The sequence below is a fragment of the Pelobates fuscus genome, chromosome 2 (genome assembly GCF_036172605.1).
Source record: "Pelobates fuscus isolate aPelFus1 chromosome 2, aPelFus1.pri, whole genome shotgun sequence".
Lineage (NCBI taxonomy): Eukaryota > Metazoa > Chordata > Amphibia > Anura > Pelobatidae > Pelobates > Pelobates fuscus.
Genome location: NC_086318.1, coordinates 354,497,950 through 354,507,839, shown reverse-complemented (window position 1 = coordinate 354,507,839; position 9,890 = coordinate 354,497,950).

Here is a 9,890-nt window from a genome sequence, read left to right as displayed (position 1 = left end):
TTTGGAGTGTTCCTTTAATAGTCATACATGTATTATTGTAGCTCATAAAATATATTCATATATATTTATACTGTGCGTGTGTGTGATTTCTGTGCTATATCCTTATATTTGTGTAACACTAATACAGGGGAGGGCTATACAGTTTTGGTTTGGAGGCTTGTGTTCCTGTTAACAATAAATCTGGATTTTATCTGCCTATCCTATTGAATCCATGGACTTCTTCATAATGATTGCGGATCTCTCCCATGGTGCACCAGAGTTTAGCAATTACCTACATTACATACTAAAAGGAATGACAGATTGGAATGCCCATAGACTTTAACAAGGCGGTGGAATGCCCACAGGGACGGTGCAAGGATTTTTGCCGCCCTAGGCAAAAAAAAATTTGCCACCCCCCCTCCCATATGTCTTGCCCACCATGTGACATCACAATGCTCCGCCCATATGCTCTGCCATATGGGCCAACGCCAGTCTTCACAAAGTGTCTTTTATCTGAAAAGACAGTGTGTTTACATTAAAAAGCCTACAGGCACAGGCTATAGACACCAGAACCACTACATTATGCTGTAGTGCTTCTGGTGACTATAGTATCCATTTAATGTGAGGTAAATTAGAGATTAGTGCCACTAATAATATATTGGATTGCCTACTTACCACCAGATGAGGACAAGAGGCTGATGATGGGCTCAGTCTGGCTCCACAGGTCTGGTGTAGAAGAGGCTCTCTGGAGACTGTTTTTAACAGTGCTCACAACAATTAACGAACAGGAAGCAGCTCCATTTTTTAGGGCCCCTTACACAGCTCAAGGTCTGGGCCCCCAGGGGGCATACGCCTACAATGCCCACCCATAAATCCACCTACATGACCCATCCATGAGTTTGGGGATGTTTTATGTGTGCAATTTGTGTAAGGGATGTAGTGTGTTTATAGGGCATGTAGTGTGTGTTTGCGTGTAAGGAATGCATTGTATGTTTCTGTGTGTGTGTGTGTGTGTGTGTGTGTGTGTGTAAGGGGTGCAAGGTTTGTTTCTGTGTATGTAATTGAATGCAGTGTGTGTCTGTAAGGGGTGCATTAATTATGTAAGAGAACGTAAGGGATGCATTGTGTGTTTCGGGTGTGTCTGTGTGTGAGTAGGAATGCATTGTATGTTTCTGTGTGTGTGTGTGGGGGGGGGGAAGCATTGTGTATGTGTGTAGTGTAAAAGAGAGGGTTTGTGGGGTAGGATAGGGACTGAGAGGGGAACAGCTCTTTATTTTTTTTAAAAAAATTCATAGTGCTCTCCCCTCCGGTCAATTATTGATTTCCCCTTCCCTTCTGTCCCTCCGTGTTCTCCCCTTCTGTCACTTAGTGCTCTCCCTTGGCCCCCTGTCCCTCTGCAGTCCCCCCTTGGTGGTCTTATCACTCCCCCCTCCCCCTTAGTGGTCCTCCCTCTCCCAAACCAGTGGCGTACATACCGGGGTCGCAGGGGTCGCGGCTGCGACCGGGCCCGGCCCACCAGGGGGCCCGGCCGCCCTGCGACCCAGGTATGTAGGTCACTGGGCCAGCCTCTTCTCCTGGGGGGCCCAGGAGCCGGCCACCTCAGGGCCCCCCGAGGCTGGCCCTGTAGTCACCCGGCTGGCCGGTCCTGCGGGCGCGCGAGGGAGCACTGTCTCCTGAGTGCTTCCTCTTCAGCTCCCTCGCGCACCGCACTGATACCGGAGCTGGAAGATGACGTCATCTTCCGGCTCCGGTATCATTGCGGTGCGCGAGGGAGCTGAAGAGGAAGCACCCAGGAGACAGTGCTCCCTCGCGCGCCCGCAGGACCGGCCAGCCGGGTGACTGCCGGGTGACACCACTGGACCCCAGGGAATCCCCTCAGCTCTCCCACAGGTAAGGAGGCTGGGGGGGATTAAAAAAAAGTGTTTGTGTGTGTGAGTGTGTGTGTGTGTTAGAGTGTGAGTGTGTGTTAGAGTGTGTGTTAGAGTGTGAGTGTGTGTTAGAGTGTTAGAGTGTGAGTGTGTGTTAGAGTGGGAGTGTGTGTTAGAGTGTGTGTTAGAGTGTGTGTTAGAGTGTGAGTGTGTGTTAGTGTGTGTGAGTGTATGTTAGTGTGTGAGTGTGTGTTAGTGTGTGAGTGTGTGTTAGAGTGTGAGTGTGTGTTAGAGTGTGTGTTAGAGTGTGAGTGTGAGTGTGTGTGTGTGAGTGTGTGAGTGTGAGTGTGTGTTAGAGTGTGAGTGTGTGTGAGTGTGTGTGAGTGTGTGTTAGTGTGTTAGAGTGTGAGTGTGTGTTAGAGTGTGAGTGTGTGTTAGAGTGTGTGTTAGAGTGTGAGTGTGTGTTAGAGTGTTAGAGTGTGAGTGTGTGTTAGAGTGTGAGTGTGTGTTAGAGTGTGTGTTAGAGTGTGTGTTAGAGTGTGTGTTAGAGTGTGAGTGTATGTTAGTGTGTGAGTGTGTGTTAGTGTGTGAGTGTGTGTTAGAGTGTGAGTGTGTGTTAGAGTGTGAGTGTGTGTTAGAGTGTGAGTGTGTGTTAGAGTGTGTGTTAGAGTGTGAGTGTGAGTGTGTGTGTGTGAGTGTGTGAGTGTGAGTGTGTGTTAGAGTGTGAGTGTGTGTGAGTGTGTGTGAGTGTGTGTTAGAGTTAGTGAGTGTGTGTGTGAGTGTGTGTGTTAGAGTGTGTGTTAGAGTGTGTGTTAGAGTGTGTGTTAGAGTGTGTGTGAGTGTGTGTGTGAGTGTTAGAGTTAGTGAGTGTGAGTGTGTGTTAGAGTTAGTGAGTGTGAGTGTGTGTTAGAGTTAGTGAGTGTGAGTGTGTGTTAGAGTTAGTGAGTGTGTGTTAGAGTTAGTGAGTGTGTTAGTGAGTGTTAGAGTTAGTGAGTGTGTTAGTGAGTGTGAGTGTGTTAGTGAGTGTGTGTGTGTGAGTGTGTCTGTTACTGAGTATGTTTGTGTGCATCTGTTAGTGAGTGTGTATGTATGTCTGTCACTGAGTGTGTGTCTGTCAGTAAATGTGTGCGTCTGTTCATGAGTGTGTGTGTGTCTTAAGCACTTGCCTTTCTCCAGCGCTGGACTCCCTTGGCGCTGGGAATCTCTCCGCCCCGATCCGCCTCTCAGCTCCGAATGCGTGGCAAGAGCCACGCGCGCATTCAAACCCCCCATAGGAAAGCATTACTCAATGCTTTCCTATGGACGTTCAGCGTCTTCTCACTGTGATTTTCACAGTGAGAATCGCAGACAATCCTCTAGCGGCTGTCAATGAGACAGCCACTAGAGACTGGATCACCCTCAGTGAAACATAGCAGTTTCTCTGAAACTGCTATGTTTTCAGCTGCAGGGTTAAAACCAGAGACCTGGCACCCAGACCACTTCATTGAGCTGATGTGATCTGGGTGTCTGTAGTGGTCCTTTAAGTGTATGTGTTTATGCATGCACTGGCGTACATACCGCGGTCACACAGGTCGCAGCCCTGCGACCTGGTGCCGCCGCCATGTGTTGCGGCCCCAGCCCGCGCAGAGTAAGCGCGCGGGGGGGCCCACGGATCAGTTTTCGCACCGGGGCCCCATGGGTTGTGTGTACGCCACTGTCCCAAACCCGTTAGTAGACCTCCCCCTACTCCCCCCACCCCCTTAGTGGTAATCTCCCCTCCCCTTAGTGGTCCTTACCCTCCTCCCCTCTCCTTAGTAGTCCTCCCTCCTTACCCCCCTTTGGTGGTCCTTCCCCCCTTAGTGTTCCTCCCCCCCTTAGTGGTCCTCCCTCTCCCAAACCCCTAGTGGACCTCCCCACCCCCGTTCCCCCTGTGTTCCTTCACCCCCCTCCCCAGTGGTCCTGACTCACTCCTCCCCTAGTGGTCCTTACTTCCCCCTCCCCTACCCTAGTGGTCCTTGCTCCCCCCTCCCCACCCCTACTGGTCCTTACCTTCCCCTCCCCTAGTGGTCCTTACTCCCCCCTCCCCTCCCCTAGTGGTCCTTATCCCCCCTCCCTCCCCTAGTGGTCCTTATCCCCCTCCCCTAGTGGTTCTTATCCCCCCTCCCTCCCCTAGTGGTCCTTACCCCCCCCAACCTCCCATAGTGCTCCTTATCCCCCCCCCCCCACTCCCTCCCTTAGTGGTCCTTAACCCCCCCTCCCCTAGTGGTCCGTAACCCCCCCATCCCTCCCCTAGTGGTCCTTAACCCCCCTCCCTCCCCTAGTGGTCCTTATACCCCCCTCCCTCCCTCCCCTAGTGGTCCTTATACCCTCCCCCCCTCCCTCCCCTAGTGGCCCTTATACCCCCCTCCCCTAGTGGTCCTTATACCCCCCTCCCGTAGTGGTCTTTATACCTCCCCCCTCCCGTAGTGGTCCTTATACCCCCCCCTCCCCTAGTGGTCCTTATACCCCCCCTCCCCTAGTGGTCCTTATACCCCCCCCTCCCTCCCCTAGTGGTCCTTATACCCTCCCTCCCCTAGTGGTCCTTATACCCTACCCCCCTCGTAGTCCTTATACCCCCCCTCCCTCCCCTAGTGGTCCTTAACCTCCCCTCCTGCCCATGTAGCATGGCCGGGCGGCGCGGAACGCGAGACAGGAACCTCTGTTTCCTGTACCCGGCCGCCGGCGGAATGACAGGAAGTGCTCACTCAGTGAGCACTTCCTGTCATTCCGCCGGCGGCCGGGTACAGGAAACAAAGGTTCCTGTCCCCGTTCCGCGCTGCCCGGCCACGCTACATGGAGAGACCGGCAGGAGGGAGCGCTCTGCGCTTCCCTCCTGCCGGTCACAAACCCGGCCGCCCTCCATGCAGCAGTGCTGCGCCGCCTGGGGCTTGTTAAAGCGCTCAGGCGGCGCAGCATGAGGAGGCGCAGCGGGGACAGGGATCCGGCGCCCCCTGGTAAGTTGCGCCTTAGGCGGCTGCCTAGGTGGCCTTACAGGTGGCGCCGGCCCTGAATGCCCATAGACAATAATGAAAGTGAAAGGAGTGCCCATAGACAATAATGGAAACAAAATATTTCAATTAGAGACAAAACTATTAGACATATCAAGTAAATCTTTTGCTGACATACTCTCCGAGCTCAGTGTCAATTTTTTAAATTGAGATTAAGTGGGATTATCAATGTTTTCTATGGAATGACAAGAGTGATTGGCTAAAGAGAATGCCCATACAGTATAATGGGAATCAACACAAACCCATTTGCAGGCAAATCTGTGTGACATAGTAAACTAACCTTTACCCAGTAGTTAGTTGTGTTTCAGTGTGGCTCTGTGCCTTTTTTTGTATATGTGACTGTATTCCTTTAACTGTGTGTGAAACCGTGCCTGGAATTGTGTCTGTGCATGTGGATATGTGCCTTTAAATGTGTGACTGTGAGCCTGTTACTGTGTGCCTATTACTACACTTGTGTTTGTGTAACTGTATGCCTGCGTGTGGCACTGTGTGCATGTGACTGTGTGTGCGTGAGATTATGTGCCTGTGACTATATATTACAGTGTGTATTTTTGTTGTGTATGACAATGTTGTATGCGACTATGTGCATGTGACTGTATGCAGAGGTGTAACCAGAGTTACGGGAAAGAACAACGCTTTGCTCCCCCATGTACCACCCCTTATCCAACCTGCCCCTCTGGTTATAATTTAACACATGTAAAGATTATAGCATTTGTAGATAAAGTGCATCATTTTTTTTAATGAATAAACACTTATAAAAACTAGAAAAAGGGGGCGGAGCCTAACCTTCAATGGAGTAAGACGTGTGCTCTCCTAGCTCTCCTACCCCGGGCATACAATCAGCATCCATCAGCCTCCACAAAGGTGCATCTCACCCCCAAAACCGACCGAAGACCCACAGCAACCCCACCACTACACAACCAGATGGGGGGAACTAAAAAAAGAAAAGAATCCACGCCGTCAGTGGCCACAATGTTCCGCGCCAAGGAAGACAAACCGCCATCTTGGGCCCAGAGTCAGGCCGACACAGGCTCAGACTCCGACGAGAGCGGCCGAGAAACCTCAGACACATCTCCACTCACCAAAGATGACCTCCGGAAAATGCTCCGAGAAACATCGGCCGACATCAAGGCCTACACTACCGCGGCGCTTGAAAAGCAAATATCAGGCCTCAAAGAAGACATGGAGGCTCTGGCCTCCCGCACGGGCGCCACGGAACGCCTCATGAAAGAAACCCAGACGCAAACAGCCTCCCAAGGCAAAACAATTGAAAACCTGACGGACAGGGTACACTTTCTGGAAGATGGCCTGGAAGATTTAAACAACAGATCCCGCAGGCAAAATATCCGCATACGGGGCCTACCAGAAACAGTCTTACCAGACGCAATACTGCCGACCGTTACTGCAGTATTCCACTCCCTATTACCGGATACCCCAGAGCAGGACATCTACATTGAGCGGGCACACCGGGCGCTAAGGCCACCGATGTTCAACACAAACATCCCCAGAGATATAATCGTGAAGCTCCTACACTTCCCGATAAAAGAAAAACTTATGAATGCGGCCAGAAGTCACCCACCACTATACCAAGGTCAACAGCTACACTTTTATCAAGACTTGGCACCCTCCACACTGCGGAAACGCCGAGAACTGAAACCCCTCACCACCGCACTACTAGAATCTGGATGGCGCTACATGTGGGGGCACCCCTTTAGACTGACCGTAAAGAAAGGAGAACAAACCTTCACCCTCCATCAGGTCACGGACATGCAAGACTTTGCAGCACATCTGGGAATCCCCCTGCGATATCCTCCGACAGACCCCATCCGCCCTACCCCTGGAGATAACAGCCGTAAAGACAGACCCCGCATTACCGCGAACCGCATGCAAGCAAGGCGCAACCCGACACCGGCCTCACAGGACTCTACCCAAACGGACACTTGAACGGCTCCACAAGCAGCCGCCAGTACTACCCTGGCAGACCCAATCAAGGCGGACAGACCCACTCCGCGAACACGGTCCAAGGACACTGTTCTTCTGGTAGTATATTCTACGACAGGTTACACCCCAGTTAATGTTTTTGATTGTTATTATGGTTTATCACAAATGTTGTAGTTAACCGCCAGACCTTGGCACCTTAGGGCTCTATACCCGCTCCCCACAAGGCCCAGACCTGCTAGACCCAAACCCCAAACACACAGTAAAACTTACGAGCGCAGGGGGCAATGTATAAATCCCACAAACCCCAGACCCTAACCGGGAAGAGAAGAGGCCTCCCAACCGCACTAACCACTCGCCTCGGGTCATAACAGGCCGCGAGGCTAAGTAGAAGACCTCCCCGGTCTCCTTAAGCCCAATTTCATCAACCCGACCCCTGTGCAACCCAACCCAGCTCCTCGAGTAACGACTCACATTAAGGCCACACACCGGTGCCACCGGACGGTCTCTCCTCCCCACTCCCAGCACTTAAAGCAGAGGGCTGAGGGCCCCCCCGGTCCCCTTAAGACCAACTCCATCAGACCGACCCATACACAACCCAACCCGGTACACTAAGAATCGAGACACACCAAGACCACAAACCGGAGTCAATGGCCAGCTCCTCTCCCTCAGCCCCTGCTGCCCTTCTCCCTTTATCTCCCTCTGGCAATAAACGGGTTTGGGGGGTGGAGGGGGGGGGACGGGGGGGGGAAAGTATATACGGTAGAGGCCCACAGAATTTGCAAGGCCTCCTAACCGGATCGAACCGGTCTGACACGATCACAGAGCACCTAAGGGGAATCGCAGGTTCCCACACTCGGATGCTACTCTAAAAACGTTATGACTGTTTTGTAAAATTTGTCTCACCCTGAAGCACTTCTTATGTATATATTTATGTTTGCAAAAGTCCAACATAATCTACTGTTTCTATTATGTACTGTATATATAGGACTGTTTTGAGTTATTCTGCACATGGGAGCAATACCAGTTAGCTATATACAGCACCCCACTGGATGACACAACACCCATTACCCCTTAGACAACATGGCACCGCTCCGCCTATGTTTATACATCTAACCCCCTGAAATCAACAAGCATCCCACCAATCCCATATGGACACTATATCCTGACTAACAGACAATTAGAGACATGCAACTGAGACTGTACACCCCGCCCCCACACGCACCCCTGCCCTTCAGCAAAACCACACCTAACACCCGAACCGTAGAGATGAGACCGCAAGCCTTGCCTGAGCAACCAAGACTACCCACTCAATGATAAGCAAACAATTACATACCTTGCACCCACTGGAACCCGCACGTATTCAGACCCATGCACTACAGCCACTATATCACCAAACTAACATCAACCCCTACATCACCTTCCCAAGACACCGCGATAAGCATACGCAACCAAGGAACCACACTCACACCCAACTGGGAACAGAACCACACACACCATAACCATGAAAAACACCTTCACAGCCTCACTACCCACTAGACAAATATCAGCCACCCACAACCTAATAACACAACCACCGAACAGCTGAACCCCCAACATACCCACTCTCACGCAAAACAAGACAAAACACTGGAACATTAGACACCCTCACTTAAACCACCTTACTCGAGATGCACCATCGGAGCCAATACAAAAAACCCGGGGACAGAGAGGGAGAGGCGAAGCACCGACCCACCTCCTACCTCAAAACCCCAACCAACCGTATACCACTGGAACCACCCGACCACTGAGCCACTACAAGAACACCCGAACCCTCCATAGCACACAACCAACAAATACCCACCCGCGCAAACCCAACCGCCCACACGACGCCTGGCAACCCGATAGTAAGACCAGGATTCAACAAACCCCCCTAGACTCAGTCCCACTCGGGACACCCGACACCCACACACCCCCCCCCCATACCGCCACCCCTCACCAATTCCCCCCCCCGAACTCTCGCCCCCCCCCAGTTTACCAAGAACCACGCACGTACCCATAACGCGAACAACAGAAACCAGACAACACACACAACAAACACAACGCAGCGACTCCCAGCATGCCAGCCACACTGACCTGCCTATCAATAAATTGCAAAGGGCTAAACAACCCGGCCAAACGACACCAACTAATGAGATGGGCAAACAGATCCAAGGCGGACGTCCTCCTCCTCCAGGAGGCGCACTATACCGAAGCCAAACAGTTCCCTCTCCTAAGCCGACATTACCGAATCAATCATTTCGCCAGCTCCCCTCACGACAAACATAACGGAGTAGCTATCGTCATACGAAAATCGTGCCCACTCGCCATCCAACGCACAATAGCAGACCCACAAGGCCGATACCTCACAGTCACAGGCAAAATAGGCACACACTCGTACGCCTTCACCTCCGTATATGCCCCTAACATACCCTCTAGCACATTCTGGCAAACGTTACAAGCGCACTTAGCCCTTTTTCCTTCCCACCACTCCATACTTGGAGGGGACTTCAACGCCGCCCCATCACCCTCAGTAGACAGACACCGCACGCGCACACACACCCAACACAAACAACCAACAGCCAAAGCCGACAAACTGCTCTCATCATTCATCTCACGCACCCACCTACTAGACGCTTGGAGATCACAACACCCAACATCCCTGGACTACACCTTCTTTTCACACCCACACCACTCATACTCCCGTATCGATCTCTTCCTCATCTCCCCAGCACTAGCACCACAAGTCCACACCACATCCATAGGCCCCATTACATGGTCTGACCACGCAGAAATAACGCTCACAATCAGCCTGCCATGCTCAGTCAGACCATGGTCCTGGAGACTAAATCCCCACCTGCTGCACAACCCACGAATCAGACAAGAGGTAGACAGAGCCCTCACAGAATACTTTCAATTAAACACAGACGCGGACACTTCGGAAGGGACACTTTGGGCAGCCCATAAGGCAGTAATCAGGGGAGTCCTAATAAACCAGGCGACAATCCACAAAAAACAACAGATTGCACATCTAGAAAGCGCACTCAAAACCCTCAGAACC